Below are 24330 nucleotides of genomic sequence, written 5' to 3'. Positions count from 1 at the left end.
ACTCTACCTTCCTTCCTGCCATAGCAATGCTGAGAACAAATATGCAAGATACCATAGTGTCTGACTTTTCTGAGTTTTGAAGACTCAAACTCAGGTTCTTAGGTTTATGTGGCAAGTATTTTACACTTGAGCCAACTTCTCAGAACCCTACCTTTTGATTCAGTGACCATACATTGTGTTGTTTCCATTCCATGTCTGGTACTAAATGTTAAAGCAATTGTTTAAGATTTATTTTTTTAATTTAATGTGTATACGTTGGTATTATTATAATAGACATTCTTATGTTTTACTTTCAATCATAATGAAGCTACCTGAAAATAATTTGGTCATCTTGGATTTGGTTTATAACCATGTGTACTGGCTAGTTTTGTGTCAACTTGACACAGCTGGAGTTATCACAGAGAAAGGAGCTTCAGTTGAGGAAATGCCTCCATGAGATCCAACTGTAAGGCATTTTCTCAATTAATGATCAAGGGGGAAAGGCCCCTTGTGGGTGGGACCATCTCTGGGCTGGTAGTCTTGGGTTCTATAAGAGAGCAGGCTGAGCAAGCCAGGGGAAGCAAGCCAGTAAAGAACATCCCTCCATGGCCTCTGCATCACCTCCTGCTTCCTGACCTGCTTGAGTTCCAGGCCTTACTTCCTTGGTGATGAACAGCAGCATGGAAGTGTAAGCCAAATAAACCCTTTCCTCTCCAACTTGCTTCTTGGTCATGATGCTTGTGCAGGAATGCAAACCCTGACTAAGACACCATGCTTTATTTGAGGAGGCCAAAGGAAACATTTCATCTAGAGTTAAGTTTACTGAGGAGAGGCACTTCTTAGTACTTTAAACTAGGGATGAGTGGGCACTGTTTTTAATTCTCAGCAGAGCCAGACTGCAAGCATTTTTAGCACAGTGGATTATGTGATCTCAGCCTTACCTCTCAGTTCTGTCACTGGGGCACCAAAGCAGCCATATAAAAATAAATGGGTAAAGCTGCATTCCATCAAACTTTCTAAAAGTTGTTGGCAGGCTCAGTTGCCATGGTCTGTGTGCCCCATGCTCTGAGGTAGAAACTGTGAGCTGGGAGACGTTTCCCCTGGCTGTGGAGAACAGTCACTATCACTGGCTCTGGGTGAGTCCTGAGCTATGTTCCTTCAAATTCTTTCATTCACTTTTTCCATTTATGTACTTGCTGGTACTTAACTGAAGAGTTAGGGAGGATCCTCTGGAAATCTTGAAGATACCTGTCTGTGTCTGTGTGTCTGTTTCTGTCTTTTTCTCTGTGCCACCCCTCTAACTCTCTGTCTCTCTATGTCTCTGGTTGGCTGCCTGTCTGTTTCTGCTTTTGTCTCTCTCTTCCTTGAATAGGAGAAACCTTAGCCTTTCTGTACTCCTACCTTGGATGGGCTACTTTTTTGTTACTGTGACAAAATGCTTGAGAATAGCTACTTAATGAGGGAAAGGTTTATTTGGCTCATGGTTTGAAGAAACTCAACCTATCAGGCCAGAAGTTTGAGGGGCTGTTCTTACTGGATCCACAATCAGGAATCAGACAGAAATCATCGGTGCTGGTATGCAGCTTGATTTCTCTGTTTCTCAGCCCAGCACCCAGCCCAGGGGATGATGCTGCCCACCTTCAGGCTGAGCCTTTCATCCCCTCAACAGCAGGCTAGAGGTGTCTCTCTTAAATGACTCCAAATTCTTCTGAGTCAGTGATGAAGATTAATCATCACAAATCCCCCTTTCTATGCTTACACGTCTGTCTGGGATGTCCCTTTCTCTGTATCACAGCCCAGAATATTCTCCAGGAAATAAGATGGGCACCCCAGGCCTCAACTCTTCCATTCCCATGTCTTAGGAATCAGTATCTTTTTCTGAGAGCTATTTGTTCAGTTTCTTCATTGTATTAGGCAGGAAGAGTAATCCAGTCCTCATCTTCATTGGAATACATGTTGCTAGTGTAAGATCTTATATCTATACATAGGTATTGACTTGGTTTCTTTTTTTTGGGGGGGGGGGTCGATACAGGGTTTCCCTGTATAGCCCTGGCTGTCCTAGAACTTACTTTGTAGACCAGACTGGCCTCGAACTCAGAAATCCACCTGCCTCTGCCTCCTGAGTGCTGGGATTAAAGGTGTGTGCCACCACCTTTTCTTGTTGCTGTGATAAAATACCCCAAGAAAATAACTTAAGAGGGGAGAGATTTTCTTGGCTCCCAGTTCATGGTGCCATGACACCTGAGGTAGGGCTTTGTAGCAGCTGTCTCACTACCTGCACAATTAGAAAGCAGTGAGGGATGAATGTATGCTGGTGCTCAGCTTGCTCTTCCTGTTCCATACTCGCCATGATCCTTTGAGTAAGGAGTGGTTTTTCTAACAATTAGAAGGACTTCCCCACATCTCTAGAAGTATAAAGTATCAAGATAATCCCTAACAGGTACACTCAGAGGCCCATTTTCAAGACGACATTAAATTGTGTCAAGTTGACAATAAACACTATCACAGTCCGCAGTACTTTTCACATATATTCTCTTAAAAAAAAACTTTCTTCATTGTATTAGGCAGGAAGAGTAATCCAGTCCTCATCTTCATTGGAATACATGTTGCTAGTGTAAGATCTTATATCTTTCAGAATTAATTTGTATCAGTACACAGCAGGTGAACTTAAATACCTGCAAAAATAACTTGTGTTAGAGGGTTCTGGGTAAATAAAGCCTGGTGTAGAAAACTTGGGAAATACTGGGTCTGATCAAGGTTAGCATGTGCAGTCTCAGAAAGTAGAGGTAAATTTCAAAGCTAAAACGTGGCCACCTAAGATGTATCAGGTCTGTCTGAAGCTATTCAGAAGCTCAGGCTTTCACTACAATTTGTGTCATCTGTCTTTAGCCTTAGATTCCTGAGCTCTTGAATGCAAAAGTATTGGCCTCCCCCTCCTCTTCCTTTCAATGCAGGCATCTAACACAAAGCATGGGTCTGATTTGAAATATGTGCAAGTGATTCTGTATTCATATGCTGACTGTAAAAATTGAGGTAACATCTTATACCAGAGACACTCCAGCTCAGAATTCTTCCTTCAAAAATTACTTGCAGATTGGCTTTCTGTGATTCCAACACCAAAACGCTCCATAAGTGTACAGAATACATATAATATATAGCTATAGTCAAAAAGCTCACTCTCTAGTTGGGGAAACAAATGTGCATAAAATAATTAAGAAAAGACTCATGTTACATATAATTAATACCATACTAATTATATGTGAGATTAAAAACTGTAAGCAAAAAATTAGTTTAGGCTTGAGCAGTCAAGGCAAGTTTTCTCTGAAGAACGGTTTATCTTTGGTCAAATAAAATATTTCAGATGTAAGAAAAGTCTTGTTAGCTAGATTCAGGTCCCCTCCTACCCATTATTTTAAAATGAATCACTGGCAAGCATGAGCACCTCTTTCATACAGGCCCCTAAAAGTGTTTCTTTTAAAGATTCATTTTATTTTTTGACTTACATGAATGTGCTCGTCCCTGTGTGGATATAGGTGTGTGAGTGCAGTCATTGGAAGAGGTCAGAATCCCTCAGCTGGTTCCCTAGTGCTGATTGACTTGTATGCTTGTGAGTTTCCCAAGATATGTGCTTGGAGCTGAGCTGCAGACATATTTTCCTGTCTTTTCAGTGTTTGAAAATTCTCTTGCCAAAAGAGTTTCTTTGTCTCGAAGAGAGCATCTGATACCTCTATTATTATAACCATTATATTTTACTAGAGCAAAGGAAGCAAGAGGGTTACATGTTAAACTAAGTTTTTTGAGTGTTTAGGTTCTTTGAAGTTAAAGAGAGGTTGCTGGGCTGGTGAGATGGCTCAGTGGGTAAGAGCACCCGACTACTCTTCCGAAGGTCCAGAGTTCAAATCCCAGCAACCACATGGTGGCTCACAACCATCCGTAACGAGATCTGACTCCCTCTTCTAGAGTGTCTGAAGACAGCTACAGTGTACTTACATATAATAAATAAATAAATATTAAAAAAAAAGAGAGAGGTTGCCATGAACAAGTTTTTTTGTTTTTAACATGGGTGTTCATTAAGGAAAAATACGTAGCTGTATGCTCATGATCGTTTTACACTAGAGAAGGCCTTCTTAAACCTTTCCCACTTGAAATAATTTGCAAAAACCTTAAATTTTTCTCAAGTCTCTGTTTATATACACATAAAACTGGTATAGATTAAACATTTCCTGGTAGAAGATTATGACAGGTTTATTTTAAAACAGCTCTTTTGGAGATAATTGTTTACTTTTACAAAAAGAATGAAATCGTGATTGAATTTTTGATACTGCAGGACAAGAGTATTTTCAATGTTTTTCAGAGTTGATGCATCTTTTGATTTTACAGTTAAAATGTTGCATGTTTTAAGGGTGTTTTAGGCATTGCTGGGAATAGAACCAAAATTTATAGAAAAACCTTTCTCTGTTTCATTTGTTTGTTTGTTTTTCTTTTTGTGAAACTCTTGTCAGCAACTCAAACAGCAGTTTTTAAAGCCAAACAATCTAATACAGTTCAATATAGTGATATGTTTATTTGAAGGCCAACAGTGAGAAAATATTAATGGTCTTGTTTTCTGGGATGGCAGATACAATTGGCTTCAAGTGAACAGTATACAACAGCAGCTAGTCTGAACCATGGGATTTGGGCAACTTTTACTGTTGTTGTGTGTTGTATTGGGCATCCTGTGAGGTGAGCACCTTGTGTGCCTAGAACCAAGGCTTAAGTGAAGTCACAGGATATTGCATGGGTGACACTGGCAGAAACACCTGGAAGTTTGAATGCAGTTGATTTTGAACTAATTTCTGGTAGTGTGATTACAGATCCTTCACATATCTCAAATTCTTTGTGATCCATCTGCATTGAATTACATGGCTCTACATGGGGTTGTGACTCAAAGTTTAAGAAACTAGATCTACTTTGGGCCTGGTGGTGCATATCTTTCATCTTAGCACTTGGGAGACAGAGGTAGGCAAATCTCTGAGTTTGAAATCAGCCTGGTCTATACAATGAGTTCCAGGAAAACTAGAGCTACATAGTGAGAACCTGTCTCAAAAAAAAAAAACAAAAACTATGACGAAAAAAGAAACCAGGCCCTAGCAAACAGCTTAAAATTAGAGCAAGACGTGAAAGTAAATTGATAAAGAGAGCCATGTCTTACCATGGAGGAATCAGCCTTTCTTACTTGGACTCTGGCATGCACTGTAAGCCAACCCTTGAGGAGCCCATCTCCTCTTCTGTTGCTGAGTTTCTGGGAATGATATTCAGGGCCTTCTCCCTGTCCACCTCTACATCCCTCAGCTTCCAATTTATAAAACGTGTGGGTGAAGCTGGGGGAAATCTGCCCTACAAATCCTTCTGAGAGCTGTGGAGAACAAACAACTCCTAGCACAGAAATGAATCCTCTTGGAGAATCTTGCATCTCATGAAGCCTCAATGCCTCTGGTGCTTGCAGCCTCCTCCCTGTCCTTTATGTAAATGGCTCTCCTCTAGCTTGTTTCAGTACAGATAGCTGGTGGTAGGACCTCCTGGGGGACAGAGATAACAAATCCTAAAAAGCTCCATAAAAACCTCCTTTGGAGGACACTTGTAACTTTCTAGTGGCTTTAAGGACTATGTATTTGTTTCACCATTTATTGTTTTATTTGAGAAGAGGCATTTCAGACTAAATTAGCCTCCAGATCTGAAATGTGGATGAAGTCATCTTCATCCTCCAGTTTTTGCTTCCTTCACTGAAGGTTCTTTGGATTTGTTTTAACTCTATAGCTCAGGTTGGCCTGAAACTTACTATGTAGCCCAGGTTGTCCTTGAACTCCCTAAGAAGCTGGCCTTAAGTTCAAGGTGATCTTAACTCCTTCAGCCCCTCAAATGTTGGCGTTAAACACATGAGCCACTGCCCAGCTCCTCATTACCCTAGATAAGTCCTTCATTGTTCCATGATCCCAGCCTTCTCTTACTGCAGACTGGGAAGCCCTGTGAAAATAGAAATACAAGGATGCCTTGTCCAAAGAAAAACAGTGCCTGAACTTAGTGCTATCTATTTCAAAAAATTGTTTGGGACAATTGTCCCCGAGTTGCCTTAGAATAGACACAAACACAGACTCAAGACATGTTCTCAGCTGACCTCTGAGCCTATCTATTTTAAACAGGTTGAAATTTTGCAAAAGCCATGTTCTTGTTCCAAGAACTCAGTTAGTGCTGAATGGTCTCCAGTTGGCTGGGTGGCCCACTCTTTTAATGGTGTTGAAGATACCAATAATAGATGTTCCTCTTCATGCAAACTGACTCATTTTGTCAGGTGCCAGACTGAAGTTTCACTTCCAGAAGAGCCAGCAAATGAGTCTGGCTATCTGGCAGCTGAGCTTGGTGGCAACTTCTGTCCTCTCTTTCAGACCCTGGCCGGAAAAGTGGAGCACTGTGGAACATCCCTACAGTCTTCTGCATTTTCACTTTATTTGTCCTCATAGCTATAGACATGGACCATGAGTGTGGTTTTTAACAGTGGTCTTTTCTGTCCTTACAAATATCAGAAGAGATGTGTGTTAGTTTCCTTCTACAGATGAGGGATCTGCAGTTCCAAGAACTCCAACTGGAAAAATGAAGATTTCAGAAATTATCTTCATTTCATTGTATTGTATAAGACATACATAATCAGAGCCCTACTGGGAACATTACCCTGAGTGTTCCTAAAATTTAGCAATCCTTCCTCCCATCCATTTATCCCTGGCATGGCTTTAGTCTCAAGGGTGTGACAAATCATATTCTTCTCTGAAGGGCCTTGTTCAGCACTCATTGTCTAACTCACCCTCTATTTTTTTCCTTTTCACCTGAAGTGATAGAATGTACCACAGAGAGATGAGTGGACAAGACACAATTCACATCTATCCTTAAGCCCCAGTAATTCCCAGTCTACAAACTCTGGTAGATGAAATCCCGTGGTACTTTCCCAATGAGGTACATGGCATAAATGTAAGCATTTTTATTTTCAATGATCAGTTTCCTTTAATGACCCCCATCATTAAAGGAAGGGTAGGTGCAGGCAGCTAGGCGACTGGCAAGACATGTTCACTTGGAGATCCTGCCTTGATTGATGGCTTTGCCTACGTGCTGGAAGGCCCCCTCCCAGGAAAAGTACTCTCAAACCAGGGTCTCATCGCTTCCAGGATCCAGTTTCTTCAAGTATAATACTCATAGTCCACCAGCCAATCTGGACTCAGCGGAAAGGCAAGCTCTTGGCTCGGATGAACCAAACGCCAGAAATGGAGCTGCTGTTGTTGGTTCCGAAGAGGATAACACATGCAAAGGCATTCTTCCTCATTTTGTCCAATAGCTGAAACATTCCCTTGATGAAGTTATAACTCATGAAGGTCTGGATGAGCTCTTCTGGGAAGCGGTACTCAGTATACCACAGGGACCAGCCATCTTTATCAAAGTGCTCCCCAAAATATAGCAGTGCCACAGAGAGGGTCCTCATTGGAGTACTTACGTGTAAACTCATCCAATCCAAAGGTACTCTTGGGCAGGTGAGGGATAGGGTCCTTGGCCTTGGGCTGAGCAGCCAATGTCTGCTCACACTCATCCATCTCTTCTTCAGGAGCTGGGGCAGCTGCCTTTTCTTCCTCTTTCCGCTCAGCCTGGGGCTTCTTTTTCTATTCTCATGAACCCTTTTTTTTCGTTAGAATATCCTTCTTAGGCTGGTTCTCTGCAAACTTCTTAGCATCAAACTGCACCATCTTCTCATACAGTTTTCCCTCCCCCAAAATAGCCTTGAACTGGGGCTGGTTAATGAAGGTAAGGAACCATCAGTTGTTATTGGGGAAGGCCTGGCGAAAAGAAGGCTCTAAGACCTGTTTATACAGCCACAACAGGGTGCAGACAACTGTGATATCAGCCGGTGTCACTTGCTCACCCACCAGAAAAGTCTGCGTCTTCAAGCGAGTGTCTAGCAGCCCCAGGATTAGCTTCGCCTCCTCTTTTGCATTTCAGTGGCCTGTTTGTTGTGGTACATAATGCCCAAGATGGGGAACACTCAGGTGCTAGGTGGAGGAACTATGTCACTGTCAGCAAAGCGCACCCACTGCACCATGTGAGATGCTGTCTCTGCCATAGTTCTCTGCAGCTCCTCATTGCTTACATAATAGGTGATGGCATTGCTCTCAAACACACAGCATCCATCATTATCCTCAAGTGCTAGAACCTTGCCAGCAGGAAATTTTCGGAGAAATTCAGGTGTGTACTTGGTTTGGTCAAAGTGGAAGTGGGGTTGTGCGGAGAACACTCAGACCAGAGTCCCGCTGAACTGAGCAGTGATGAGGGCCTTGAAGGCCCTCCAGTTTTCAGAATGTGTGTATAGGGTCCCAGCCGCCACGATGATACCGCAGAGAAAGTGGGTGGGGCCGCGATGATTCCCCAGAGAAAGTGGGTGGGGCTGCCTGTGTTAATGCAAAGTAAGCCTCCAGGGGGTAAACCTTCCCTTTAAGCAGAACTTTCAGGAATTGGAGGGACTGCTGAAGGAAGGGAGAAATAGTGGGAGACCTAGATTCTAATTAACTTCTCATCTAATTAACTGTGCCACCCTTCCTCTGTGGATACAATGGAGACTCAAAGATAAAAGGGCTGAGCTGAGGATGGCAGTGGATCAGCAAGCTCACAGGATCACCTTCATTCCTGAGAGTTTTAAAGAAAAAAATAAAGTTCTCACAGGAACATGATTCCCTATTTGTGAAAGGAAACCGTGGCCTTTGTACATGTCAGCTGGGTGCGTTTGCTCTCCACAACGACCAAGAGTGTTCTCATAGATCAGTCCACCCTTTCTCATTATCAGCGAGACCCTGTTCTGAGGTGCTTGGTGGCTCACCACTGGGTGAGCAAAGAGGATCCAGGATCTTACAGTGAGTGGTTTTCTTGGTTGCTTTTCCATTATCACTAATGGCTGTTCCTTGCCCAAAACAGGGCCTCAGCCTGACTTTTGTTTCTTCCAGGTCTTTCAGTTTATGGATTCTGCAACTGAGTGATTAGCTTATCCTTTCTCCCAATGCTTTCTTCCATTATAGTGAAACTCTGTTCCAGAGAGTCTCCATTTTGAGATAGTGATACGTTCTCTTGAAGTTCTCATTCTGGTGTATTTTCTTACTCTCCTCTTAACCTACACCCCCATGTTTTAAATTCTAGGACACAGAGCTGGTTCAGCCTGCAGTTCATTCTTTCACTTATGTCTCCTCCCATTCCCTCTCCTGGCATGGTTTTACATCCATTACCCAGACAAGCTATAGAGGAAAGAGTTTATTTTGATTTCTGACTCCTGAAAGATAAAAGCCCATCAAGGACTGTGTCTCTGGAGAGGCATAGCAGCAAGTGGTAGGCATGGCGATAGGAGGGGGAAGCTGAGAGCTCACATTCTCAATTGCAAGTTCAAAGCAGAGGGCAAACTCGAAGTAGCGTGGGACTTGTATTCCCTGTGCCATCTCCTTGAAGTAAGGTACCTCAGAACTCCCAAAGCTGTGCCACAAATGGAAGACATTTCTTGTTCAACTGACCATAGTGTATATTTATCAATATGTATGTATCTATGTATGTATGTTTACATCTGTTTGAATGTGTGTTTATATATATGTGCATATATATATATGTATACATATGTGTTTATGTATTGTGTATATCCATAAGTGTTCGTATGTATATATGCACTTGTGTATATAATTTTTGTATATCTATGTGTTTGTTTATAGGTGTGTATATATGCATATAGGTATATGTATATTTGCATCTGTGTGTGTTTGGTGCAAAATGGGGACAACCAGGATGCTTTGCTGAGGCTTATGCAATGAGTTAAAAGTAGACAGAGACATGACAAGATAGTATACATTTGAAGGAAGAATGAGGTTCAATATGGTCAGATCTGAGGGAATGTTTCTTAGTACAGGGTGTTATGGTTTGCATGTAAAATATGTCCCACAGTCTCAAGTCTTTGAACAGTTGGCCCCTAGATGGTTGTGCTATTTGGGAAGGTGGTAAAACCTAGAAGACATAGTCTTGCTGTAAGAAGAGGGTCACTGGGTGGGGTCTGTGAAGCATTATAGCTGGGCTTCTCTCATTTACTCTGTTATTTGACTATGAATGTAATGTGACAAACTACTCTCCTGCTCCTGCCACCATGCCTCTTCTATCTGATGCCCTGTCTTCTCTGCCATGATGGAGTATATCCCTTCAGAACTATGAAACAAAATAAACCCTATCTCCCTTCAGTTGTTCCCTGCAGGGCATTTTATTACAGCAACAAAACGGCAACTAAGTGGCTGTGTTTTACAGCTGCCTCCCAGTATGCTAAATGTTCCACCCAGACAATGGCAGTTGTGATAGCTAGTCATCAAGAGATATGAACACAAGTGTGATACCATTTCTAAAGGCCTATGTAAAGGACAGGGTTGTGAGACTGGGTTAAACATAGTAAGAGTGACTTCATCCGGTGCCATTACCACAGCTACATGAACCATTGCAATATCTGTTTTGCAGAAAAAGAAAACATACAAAGGGCTCAACTTCTAGATCCATGGCCCCAACTAGAAATTTATAGTTAGGAAAATATGGTGAGGGTCAGAGTATAGAAGATTAGTAAAAAATAGCATCAAAGGGAAAAACACTGGGACTAAACCTACCTAAAAGCAATCTTACTGAGGGCAGTCCCAGCAATTAGATGCTTTTCCAGGAATGCTGAGGGCATCAATCTGATCAGGAATCAATGATACTCAGATAATAAAGGTGATCTGATATAAGAGATCAGGGGGTTGATGGGTTCTTGTTAACTAAATTTATAAGCATTTTTACTAAAACTGAAATTTATGAGGACATACTACCAATAAGTATAGAGGATAATTTAAGAACATAATAAGAAACATATTAAACATAGGCTGGAGCTATGGATCAGTTGGTAGAATGGTGGACTAGCATGCAAAAGGCCCTGCAATTCATAAACTAGTCATGTAGATGGATATCTGTAGTCCCAGACCCGAGATATGGATGCAGAATGTTTAGAAGTTCAAGGTAACTATGGATTATATAGTAGTGAGTTTGAGGCTAGTCTAGGGTACATGAGACCCTGCCTCAAAACAAAATAAATCAAACAATGCAACCTCTAGTTAAAATGGTTAAGTGAAGCATCTCTTTTCATCTTTGTGGAAGGTACCAGCCTCCTCATGTGAGAGAGTCTAGAAAGGTCTGTTGATGGGGATATTGGTATCTTGGTAGTATTCACTGGAAACTACTAGAGTCTCAGAGTGTGAAATGACAGAATTTAATTAAGAGTGCCGAAGATAATACAAAAGCTATTTTTTCCTCTGACTGTAAAGGAGTGGACAGGTTGGATATGCAGAGAAGAAGGTATTGCAATGATTCTCCAAAGTGAAAGACAGCAAATTATTCTGACTTAACTACAGATGTACTTCATGGAGCAAGACAAGCGATTAGATACAGGGTTCCAGAGGAAGAGAGAATCAGGAAGGCTCGAGACTTCAGGGAAGAGCTTAGAGTTCAACCTTGAGTCTGAGTGTTGAGGCTGTGTAGCCTACTCGGACAACTTGGGCTTCCAGTACCTACTAAGAGCTGCAACTGCCAAATGAATGTAAGGGACAGTAGCTGAAAGAATTTTTTTTATTGGATTGTTTTAATTGGTTAGGGTCTGAAGTAGACCTGTCTGACCTCAAACTTCCTATGTAACCTTGAACTTCTGATCCTCCTGCCTTTACCGCCTTAGTTCTGAGATTACTGACTTTGGCCACCACACTGTGTGTGGTGCTGTGGACAGAATTCAGGGATTTGTGTATGCTAATCAAGTACTCCACCAACTAATTCCCAACCCAGCCCTAAGGCTATCCTTTGTCTTTGAAACAATTGTTCCTTTAATAAGTTCACACAACCCTTAAATTACCCTTAGCCATTTCTTACACTTCTTTTCTTCCTCTTTGTTTCTTTTTAATTTTTTCTTTCCTCTATTTTTTAAAGACAGTTAACAGTTAGCTGTCATCATGTGAGGGCAGGCCAACTCCTAAATTGAGATTAGCCTGTTCAATTAGTGCAGGGACTGAGCTTTTAAATAAAATATTAGGTAATGGATGTACCAGGAACAAACTAAAAAAGATGCAAGCTTTTCTTACTGATCTCAGTTTTATCCTCTTAGTGTCTCCCACTGAAAGAAAGTCATGAGGCCACATGACCCAGCACTGTGGGGCCCGAACTGGGCTTTGCTCTTCATGGCTCCAAATTGTTCCCTTAAGTAAACTGAATTACACCGCAAGCCGGTCTCATCACTGAAGGCTGCACAAGAGCTTCGTGTACCTTTTTAAAAGGCAGGAAGTGCCACATAGCCTTTCAAAGTGCTAACAGCCTGCTTCCTACAGCCATCTGCATTGGCAGGCCCTGAGAAGCAGAGCAGGGCAGACCCAGCTGGAGCAGGGCAGACCCGGGGGTGGGGGGCAGTGTGTGGGAACTGGTGAAGGCAAATTCTGTCCACGTGGGAGCCAAACTCAGTCCAAAGAGATTTCTATCACATGTTTTCTTTCCTTTGCCTGTGTTGACACATTTCTTTCTGAAAGCAGCCAGAGATTTTAATGGGTGTTTTCATAGAGTGAGTTCCTGACCCCTCCCGATTCAACACTAGGGAGCTTTAAACAGGATGGAAAATGAACACAAACAGGAATATGTTGGGAAGATACAGTAGGGAAGACGTCTGTGGCTCCCTGTGCCAGTACAAATACCTGCTTAATTAGAAAAATCAATCTTGGCTGTCCAGGTGACAGATAGGAATCCTCTTTTGGAGGTGAGAAAGTCCAGTCATGGTGAGATAATTTTTTCCCATTACTAAAGGCAGCCTAATGTATGTCTCTAAGCAGTTTGGCTTAGAAGAACTTGTTAAAAACCACCACATTCCTCCTCTCGTTAATTGAATCTTGGTGAAGCGGGGGAGGGAGAACGGGCAGCTTGCATAAAAAAAAAAACAAAAAAAAAAACAAAAAAAAACCCAACTCTTTAAAGATACCCAAGTTCTGAGAGATGATTTCATAACTGTTATCAAAGGAATGGCAGTGTTTTGATAAGGAACAGAATGGAAACTCTCTGACCATGCTTATAGAACACTAACTTGAGAGGTTTTGCCTTGCTAGAGAAAATGATTGAAGGTGCTGAGTCATCTGCTCTCTGTGACAGACTGAAGGGCTAGGATTCTCTCTGGATGGATAAGGAAACAGCAGTCCACAGGGCTGGTGCTCTGGCAACCATATTCCCCCCCCCCCCCCCCAGTGAGTGTGCTTGCTTGGATGTCCTTCCTCAGATGCCTTCCACTTTTTGCTTGAGATGGGAGCACTCATTTGTCTAGTACTTTTCCAAGTAGGCCAGACTAATTGTTCAGTGAGCTGGGTATCTACCTTCTACTATATCTCCTTTCACTATTCACTGCTGAAATAGAAAGTGTACACTCTACACCCATTTTATATGGTTTTCTTATATGGATTCTGGGGATCTGCTTTGCCAAATGATTCTGGGATTTCAGAGTTTAGCCTGATCACAGCTGCATGTATAGTGACTCCAAGAGCCAGGGAGTAAAGTTGTCTCTCCCCCAGGTCTCCTTGTACGTCCCAGACACCTCGTGGATTCTTTAAAGGAGGCTATGATGGCACCTGAGCTGGCTGTTTTCTTTCCTACTACAGTGTGGGTTTCTGTGACAGCCTTGGATCTCTTTGAGTTCTTGGTTTAAGCTCCATCAAAGACACAAGATTCACAGCACATGGCAGTGGAGCCATACTTTCCTGCTTCTGGTCTGATTTGCCTCCAGTCTGAAATGCAAAACATCTGTTTTAGCTGTGGCTCCACTTCTGTTCTCTTGGTCTTATTTATTTATTTCTTGGACTTCCATAATCCTGCCTTTGTAGCTTTTTCTCTCAGGGTGGTTTCTACTGAGGTTTCTTTCTGAGAGAAAAAGCCCCTAATAAAATGCCCAATGCAAAACTATCCTTTGAAGAAATTTAGAAAGCTCCTTGGCTTTAAAAAGAACAAATACAAACAAAACCTGGAAACAAGCAGACCAATGGTTCCAAAAAGCCTACCCTCATTGCTTAGAAGGTCTTTCCATGGATTTTTTTGTTTCTTTGCCTTCAGTACCTCAGTTGTTCACTGTGATTCCAGCCCTTCCCCCAACCTAAACTGGCCAAATATACTTGAGCTAAAAAAAAAAAAAATGTTCTCTGGTTTCATTGAAATCTTGCTAGTCAGTCGTCACGTGGATATTCACATGTGGATTCCATCTGTGGTGTTGAATCATTTCTGGAGAGCCCACAGCTGAGACGGAGCTCATTTATGAAGTGAAGCCTGTGTTCCTTATCCCTCTCTATTTTAGGAAGCCAACTGAGTACAGACAGGAGAGGTAACTGGATACTGTCTACCAGTGGATGGTTGGTTAGATTATGAAGCATCTTAAGGTGTCTCTGTTCTCATTTTAGGCATTCGATTCAGCTGAAAGCATTTATTATTTGATGATACAGGTTTTAAAATAAATCCTTGAAGCCGGACCCAGAGAAGATAGCAGCCTTTATTCAGTTACCCCCACCAAGGGGAGGTGGAGGTATAGAAAATGTCTGGCTCTTAAAGGATCCATGTGTTGTCTTCTTCGGGACACCCATGAGGTCTGGATGAGGTCTAAAGGTCAGTGTGATAGTTTAAATGGAAAAGACAGAATGACGAAGGATGACCAGAATGACGGAGATTGTCCACGAAACACTGTGTGTGTTTAAAGTGTAAAATTCCAAGGAGAAGATCACAACTCTGTGTGAGCACCGCGGACTTTTATCACTGCTTGTGTGGATGGAGCCAAAGGTTTGGGGAGAGTATGATGTTTCCTAAGCCAATATCAAACTCCATTTCCTTAGTAACCCCGAGGAATCAATGGCTCTTTCTGATGAAAGAAAATCTGAGACTTATCTTGTGTAGGAAATATTTGCTAACATCTCTAAAGCTGGCAGAAGATCCTTTTGTTAAATTGGAATTCTCTCCATCTGTGGCGCTCACCCTTACGTGTGTCTACCATATACTGCAAGCATGTACTACTACACACACACCCCAGATAAGTACCTCCAGATAATATTCATCAGTTTTCTGTTTACTCCTTAGTTGTAGCTTAACCATAGACTTCTGTTGAATTAAGTAATTCCAGGTAACAATTGTACATTTAAAGATTCAGACAACTTTTCTTTAGAGAATTTTGTTTCTTAAAACTTTGGTTGATATCACACTGAAGAATGTAGGCTATTCCTGAAAAATAAAATGAGGGCTAAACAGCCCACAGCATCACCCATCTACAAAAAAAAACCCACAGTCCTCCTTCCCTTCATCAATTACATTTATAGGGTTTTTTTTCGTGTGTGTGTCTAACTTGAAAAATTACAAAGACAGCTCATGAGCATGCCATATGTTAAGTACAGTTATAGATGACATATAATTTTATGTTTATTTCTTCAGTTACTCTCTTCTTAACACCAATGAATGTAGTAGCACAGAAAACCCTACACCATCCTACAGATAAGCAGATATATTAATAATCTATCTATTCATCCATCTATATGCCTGCCTACCTATCATCTGTCTGTCTGTCTGTCTAGATATAGATATAAGGAAAGAGATATTAGTGACATATTCAGTGCCATACAGCAACAATGGTAGGGTTTGATTTACCATTACTGGGTTAGAAAGCCCCCTTTTCACTTATACTATACCACATCATGTTTCTTAGTTACCTTTACAGACTATTTGTCTCTTTTGGCAAAATAAGTATAAGAAGTAAACTTACAGGGTCAAATAGATCCATAAATAGCTACAACTGACAGATTTCACCGTGGATAGATGGCAGTTTGGGCTAGGGTGAGCTCCATTTTCAGTGTCCCTCTTGTCCATATTTGGGTAGGCTTAGCATGGGGTGGGATGGGTGGACTCATTTGGCTTGCTGTGAATCCTAATTATTCTTTTGCTTCATTTAAAAAAGTATTTATTTCTGTTTGTGTGTAAGTGTGTGCATGTGCACTTGAGTGTAAAAGTCCATGGAGGCCCAAAGAGGGCATCAGCTTGACATAGGTGCTGGGAACTGCACTTGTGTTCTCTAGAAGACCAAGGCATGATCTTAACTGCTGAGCTGTCTCTCTACGTCCCAATTCTTAAATAAAATTACTGAAATAAAATATAAAGCATGTGTATTAATCTTTTCTTTAAAAATATTGCCACACAGGGGCTGGAATGTAGTTGAAGAGAAAGGTAATTTGAATCCCTGCCCAGTCCAAGAATTCATGCTGTGACCAGCACACCTTAACTTATCTGGGAATCAGATATATGGCTAATGAATGAGTTATGTTTTAGGCTTGAACTAAACTTACTTTCCTCTCCTAATGCTCCTATATCTATTCAACTAAGCAGTTTTTATTTCATATTCTTATTTATTTATACTTAACTCATCAAAATGCCTTTTGGCAGTATGAATGTCTACTCCAGAAGATTGTTAGACTGGTAAGGTGCTTTTGATCCACTTTAGTTCCATATCTGTGAAATAATGTTCTGTTCAGAGAGAGCCATAGCTCTCAAAAAGCTCCCGGTAAGTTCAAAGCTCCACTTAGGATGGCTACAAGTGGCTGAGTTCAGAACAATGCTTGTGTATAAGTCACTGCTTGCCAAAAGTTCCAGAAAGACATTGGTGGAGAAAGGCTGCCTGGCTGCCAGAACAGCAGGTTTTAATGTCTGCTACACAGCCATACTGAGCTTCTTGGTAGACAGTTCTGATTAGCAAAATCTATAGTGATACGACAGAAACAAAAAAAAAAAAACACTCTGTGAGCTCTAAAACATGGCAGAGCTCTCAAGAGTTGACTACATAAAAATTAATAGCAACAAAATAATTGATTGTATTGAAAACATGTCAAGGATTATTTGTATATGTATGTGTAAAATATTATTGACATATGAAATATATTTTAAATATATTTCCTATAAATAAATTTTCTACAAGCAAAAGAAATACAAGAAACATGAGAAAACATGAAGCATGCAGATGTACACAAGTAAAACACCGAGCCTTGAGAACAGTCAAATGTAAAATGAGATATAATGGTTACGTTAGCAACTTGGAAAAAACATTTAAGATAAGAAATTATACCAAGTATTTTTGTATAACCTCTTAGGTAATGTATACTTTGGAACAATTTAAACACAATTAATAATGCTAGCCAACATTATGCAAAAAGACCAGTGCCTTTTGACATAATAATTTCACTTCTAGGAATGCATCCAAAGTTGTGAATAGAGCTTTGTGTGCAAAGGTATTTATTACATTACTCTTTTGAACAGTGAATATAAAAGGTAAATTAGGGTATAATCCATGGAATGTTGTCCAGTATCATTATTTACCAAGTTTGATGTCATACACTGATATAGACAGGGGAAAAAAAGAAAAAACCAAAAATTATGATTACAAGATTTTTAAAAGATATTTATTTATTATGTATATGAGTACACTGTCACTCTCTTCAGACACATCAGAAGATGGCATCATGTTGCATTAATGATGGTTGTGAGCCACCATGTGGTGGCTGGGTATTGAACTTAGGACCTCTGGAAGAACAGTGAGTGTCCTTAATCGCTGAGCAGCCCCTGTAAATTTTTAAGAACGATACAAAACATGAAAATGCACAAAGGAAAAAAAAACTAAGAGAAATAAGTTGTTACTGCTTTCTGACAAAAATGTATGTAATTTTGATTTCTTCCTGATAGGTTTCTGTATTTAAACATATTATATAAGAATTATTATAATTGCTGGGCAGTGGTGGTGCACGCTTTTAATCCCAGCACTTGGGAGGCAGAGGCAGGTGGATTTCTGAGTTCCAGGCCANCCTGGTCCACAGAGTGAGTTCCAGGACAGCCAGGGCTACACAGAGAATCATTGTCTCAAAAAACCAAAAACCAAAAATATAAAATACAAAATAAAAAAATGAATTATTATAACCATAAAACAATAAATATTTTGTATAGTGATAGAAATCTTTGAATATGGAGTAGGAAGAACTAATACAGGCCATACAAACGAATTTAGGTCTGTTGTAGACCAGAAATAACTAAACTTTCTGGCAATATATAATTCAGCCGTCTTTGAAAATAGTCTAATATGGAATTTACCAGCCTTTCTGAGCATGAAAGTGCTAATACAGACATAAAGTAATTCACTCTGTTTTGTAAATTTAGAACTGCTCAGACTTTTCTGATGGCTAAATGTGATCTGGCTAGGAACCTGTTTAGATACTTTGGTTCCTAGTTGGAAGTTAAAATGGCTTTTTGAGCAGCCAGTTATCTTCAACAAAACAGATTTTCAAAAGGATCCTTCCTGAGAGGATAGACTTGATTGTCTTAACTCACCTGCCTCCGTGGGAAGAAGTAGGCAGATGTACTACATAAGGTGTGGTTGAGAAGTTGGAGGTTTGTTACAAAATAGTCTAGATTGAAGAGACAGCCTGATGTGTGGTTTGAATGCTGACCTATGAGACATTTTAATTCTGGCAGGCACAGAGTGGAACCAGCTAAGAGAAAAATGTGTGCTGAAGGCTGGAGGGAAACCCAGAAGGAGTCAAAGCTGTGTTGGGGTTTGCTTTCCTGAGCTGTGGTCTGATCTTCTCTTCTTATTTTCCTGCTCCTCATTTTGAGAATAGGAATATTGATTCTGTTGATATATATTGGAAGCAGATAACTTGATTTCTTTTTAAACAAGGATCCATAGTTATGATACAGTCTTGAGTTTCAGGAGGGCTGGTGTTATCTATTACTGAAACAAGGAAAGTACATGGATAGCCAAAAGAACTTAATATCTCAAGGAAGAAGGAAGAACTCCAAGAATAAAGGAACTGTGAAGACAAAGAGATGTCTTCAAATGGACCAAGAAATGTATAAAGGCCTTGATCTTCAAAACAATAATTACTACAGAATTATAAATCATTGAATAAATACTGCAAACACACGATATGTCAGATGTGGGAATCGGATGCTAGTTCATAAAGATGGAAGGAATAATTTTGATATATAAAACAATCATCTATCTGCAGCCAAGGTGGTAATAATTAGACAGAAATATCTATGGATGAAAATTAAGTGGGTGAAGATCTGAGTAGATAGTTACATAATGTGAGAGAAGTAGTTCTCATAACAGATTTGTATGTTAAGAAGAAAACAAGCGCAGAATTTGGAAAAGTCTGGCAGGTTGTGTCCTAACCCAATTACAAACTTAAGTCCAAGGAAACCTGACAAAAGCAGCTCTCAGGGCTGGGAAGATGCACAAAGCCTCCTAGAAAAGATGGGAGTTCAATCCCAATGCAACATCAAGTAGGCTCAATCTGAGGACAGACTGCAGATAACTGGCCCTTTATTTTCAAAATGTCAAGGTCAAGATGGTTGAAAAGGATCCAAGGAAGCATTTAGGGAGACTAAGGAACTGTTGGCCAATATTGTGTCCTCTGTGAAGTGATTGGTACAGTCTGGATGAGGCTGAGTGTAAGCAGCGAGGATGTGCCAGTGTTAATTTTCTTGTTTGAATAGTTTTATTGTGGCGTACAAAATGACATTCCTGTTTGAAGGAAATTCACACTAAATTGTCAGAGGAGTTGTAAGACAGCTGAAATTGTTAGGAATGATTACACTCTATATCACACTTGCAATTTTTCTGTAAGTTTGAAATTTCTAATTGAAAATTATTTTAGGGCTGAAGACATGGTTAAGTGGTTACTTCAGAGAATTTGATATTGGATGTATGTTATAGGACACATAACCACTCATAACTTTAGTTTCAGGGAATCTGATGCCCTCTTCTGACTTCCATGGGTACCTGCACACATACGCTTTGGCATATACTTACACACACACATACATACACACACTTTAAATCTTTAAACCAAACTATGTATATTTTTATTAGTTTATTTTCTCATATATTACTTCCCGACTACAGTTTTTACTCCCTCCGTTCCCAATTCCCACTCCGTCCCACTCATTCCTCCTCCTTTTCCCCTCAGAAAATGATAGGCTTCCTAGGGATATTAACCAAACATGGCATATCAAATTGCAATAAGACTAGGCACCTCTCTCATTTCAATTGGGAAAAAAAATAATGTATGAAAATATAGATAAGAATTAACTGGCCCACCAAAGTTCTGTCATAGATGGGGGAGATGCGCAAAAGGCTCCACTACTCCCAGCAGCTCTGGACATGTAATGAATGCTGAGAGAAGGGAGTCATATTCCTCAGTAGTGTACCCACAGTCTGCTCTAGTCATATATGCTTATACCATCAAAAGATTTGGACATAGGGAGGGAGGTTTGTTAGAATAAACATGGTTGAGTGGGAGGGGGAAGGGTCAGGATTGAGGAGGGAAGTGTGATCAACATATGTTATATATGTATGTGTTATTGTGACAGAATAGAGATTAAAAAAAGAAAAGAACTGGTTCATGCTTTCAAAAGGTTAGGAGCTGGATAGAAAGCTTCCTAGTTAAGAGCACACATTGGTATTGCAAAGTACCTGGGTTGTCATCCCAGAACCCACATGATGGCTTACAACTGTCTATTAGTCCAGTTCCAGGGTACTTGGTGCTCTATTCTGGCTTCTATGGGCAGTATACTTACATACATGTAAGCAAAATACTCACAATTATAAAATAAATAAATGTATTTTTAAAGGCTACTACAGAGTAGAAAGGCTAAGACACTGAAGTTGAGGTAGTCAGAAGGGGGAGAGGAGAGAGGGTAGAGAGAGGGAGAGAGAGAGAGAGAGAGAGAGAGAGAGAGAGAGAGAGAGAGCCATCTGGTTCTGGTTACACACATGGGTTCTGGAATGAAATGTCCAGTGTCCAATGGTGGTTTTTCTGTCAGTGTCAGCAAGGAGGTTTCATAGTGGTGGTGAACATCTTACATACTGTAGTCCCTCTCATTCTTGCAAGGCAATATAATAAAAGTGTGAACTCCAAACTATGCACAGCAAATGGCTAGATGACTATAATTGTTAGTTAGTTAGTTAGTTATTATTAGCTATTGGTTATTTTAGTGAGAAAACTGCATCAACATTGTGGTTTTGGTAGTTATTTGAATTTGAGAGGATTTTTTTGTTTTCCTGAGACCCAGGTTTTCCATTTAAACCAGAAACAAACAAACAAGCAAGCAAACAGACAAAAAACAAACTGTCTTAGAAGCCATTGAGTAATGTGATAGTTGTGAGAAGTAACTGAGGTGATGGAAAGTGCTTCATCAGTGGAGCTTGTCAGCTGGGCTTATACCACCATCTACTCACAAGGCTCAGTTCGAAGGTCTGCCTGGGCTGGACAGAGTACATTTAAATAGATTCTAATCAGTCTAATGAGACTCTATCTCAAAATAAAAATTTTAAAGATATATGAGATAGATCTCAATGGCAAAGTACTAATCTCACATGTGAAGGCCTAGGTTGAACTCATTATATAAACAAATGTTAATTACCTCTACATATATACAAGTCAAATCTAATACATTCTACAGACATAAAAAAAGCATAGGGTAATTCGGAGGAAAAGAAAAACAAAACAAAACAAACAAACAAACCCCCCAAAACTCAAATGGAAGTGGGGGGATGCACCAGGCTGAACAATTCTCCAGAATGGATAGGAGGTAGTTACTCCCACAAAAGGATTGGGAGGCAGATTGACCACAAAGCAAGAGACCTCACGCTTAATCCCGATACTCTGATGCTTTCAGACCATTCTTAGGCCCTAAGACTTACCCTGTAAAGCCTTCATATGTTTATACCAACTTTAAAACTTCTCTGTATATGATATTTGTTTGTCAGGCAAAAGCAGTTTTTCTCACTCAGGATCACCTTTGTAGATGGTCAAATTCTTGCTTGGCTTTTAAACTCCAGCCTAGAGTTGGAGATTTGAGAAAATATTGTTTGGTATGATTAACGAATAGTTGTATTGCTGACCAACTTATCCAGCATTGACACCAATGTCCATATGTGTTTTGAAACCCAGAGTCCGAGTATCTTTTCTTGAAACTGTGCTAAAATACTCTAAAAAAGCAACTTAAGGGAAAAAGGACTTCTTTTGGTTTATGGTTCAAGATATACTGTCCATCATGATAGAAAAATCAAGGCAGCATGATCTTGAAGCTGCTGGCAATATACTCACACTCAGAAGACAGGAATGCATGCATGTTGCTGCTGACACCTCTTTCAATAGCATAGAATCATCCCAGAGAATTGTCCTACTCACAACTAAAATGGGTCTTCCTACATTAATTAACATAATCAAGATAAACTTTACAGGCATGAGGCTTCCATCTCAGGTATAGATTTTGTCAAGTTTGATTATCAACACAGCCAGCATTTGCTATATTCTGAACATTAAAGCAGAAAATATTTAAAACATATAGTCAGGGTACAGTACGGGCAAAGTCCCTCTGATCATGAGACATGCAAAACTACAAGTCACTAATCTACTTTGAGTCAGGCTGCATAGTCAGCGTGCAAATTCTCTCCATAGACAAGAATGTAAAACTACCAAGGTACCTCTGTCAGAAGCCAGTCACTGGCTAGCTACTCAATGCGGTCTACCAGGAGAAAGATGAACTATGGTTATTTACCTTGAAAAGTTCTGAATTCTTTCAATCTGGATAGGAAAGAAGCTGGATCAGAACTTTCCAACAGTGTCAAACAAAAAATCCTACCAACACACCATTAATCATGAAGTCTGTCATTATAATTTTTAAACTAGGAATATGCAGAATTGAAAAAAGAAACTGAATAAATAAAGAAGTAAACTAGGAACAGCTAGACAAATGTGGAAGAAATTGTGTAAGATCTTGCAGTTGGCAAGAAAGGCATTCTTGTGTGTTTTCTGATGTTTGTAGTATTTATTTCTGAGAAGTGGATGATTTATTGCAATTTTCCTATTTATAAATAAATGTTTACTTTTGCATATTGACCAACTATGTAACAGGAAACAAATTAAGGAATAAGGATTTATATTGCAACATGGTTTGAGAGTATAGTCCAGTGGTGAATGAGAGGATCATGGGTGCTAGGGTGGCCCTACTACATCTGTGGCCTGTGGCAAGAAAGTAGAATGCTGGGTCTCAGCTGGCTTTTTTCTTCCTTTTTTTTCCCCCCCGAGAGGATTCCCAGCCTCCAGGATGGTGCTGCCCACAGCAGCTCCTTAGTTCCTCCATAGTTCAATCATTTTGGAAACACGCTCACAGACATCCCCAGAAGTGTGTCTCTTAGGTGTTTCAAACCCAGTCAAGTTGAATAACCAATGTACATCTCATTGATTATTTCACATCTTTGAACTCTTTATTTTAAAAAACTGACCAAAGAAAATAACAACAAAAATCAGCCTCAGGCCCACAAAATGTGCACCAACTCTGATGTTGCCAAAGTCTCAATAGCTCTTGCTAATAGTTGACTTGGGCTTGTAGAGAAACAGCTAAAATCCCAGGTTAGTGCAAGGAAATATATGGAATAGTTCATGATCAATGACTTTTAGGATAGAGGTAATCTGGGTTCAATGCTAAAGAGAATATTTGTTGTAAGGGGGAGAGAGATACTGTGCTTGAGACAAGGGTTAGAATGGAGAAGAGACAGTGAGTAGCATCCAGAGAAAGCAGTGGGAGAGGAGGGCATTAAGAATGGGTCTTGGGGGGCTGGTGAGATGGCTCAGTGGGTAAAAGAGCACTGACTGCTCTTCTGAAAGTTCTGAGTTCAAATCCCAGCAACCACATGGTGGCTCACAACTACCTGTAATGAGATCTGATGTCTTCTGGTGTATCTGAAGACAGCTACAGTGTACTTACTTATAGTAATAAATAAATAAAAATCTTAAAAAAAAAAGAATGGGTCTTGGGTTAGCATGTATGTGTGTGTGGAGGGGATTATTTCTGTGACCTTCCTGTTCTTGAACACAAAAGGTCAAAGTGTAACCTCAAGGTTGGAGGTTTCAGAGTCTGAGCTGGTCACTAATGACTCCTTTCCTAAGCAAACCTGTTGAGACAGTGATATATCTGCTTTCACGAGAACCGAGTCTTTCTATTGGCCTTAGTCTCTGTATGCAGAAGCTCTGCTGCAAACTTGTCTGTAAGTAAGAGGGCATTTGGTTAGAAAATGACATACTCTTATTGTAGTGTCTTGAAGCAGTAGTCAGTTAATCCACTCTAAAATCTTCAGTGAGTATGCATGTGCTTCTTGCCACACTCCAAAATGCTCTTGATTCCAGAAAGAAACACACACACACACAC

At 40.3% G+C, this 24330-nt stretch overlaps 1 pseudogene; it reads right to left on the bottom strand.

Moving 5' to 3' along the window:
- Positions 1-7074: 7074 nt before the first annotated feature.
- LOC110291052 lies at positions 7075-9473 on the bottom strand (annotated as a pseudogene).
- Between the last annotated feature and the right edge of the window lie 14857 nt (positions 9474-24330).

Source organism: Mus caroli, chromosome 3 (genome assembly GCF_900094665.2).
Source record: "Mus caroli chromosome 3, CAROLI_EIJ_v1.1, whole genome shotgun sequence".
Taxonomy (NCBI): Eukaryota; Metazoa; Chordata; class Mammalia; order Rodentia; family Muridae; genus Mus; species Mus caroli.
This window is presented reverse-complemented; position numbering and strand designations above follow the sequence as displayed.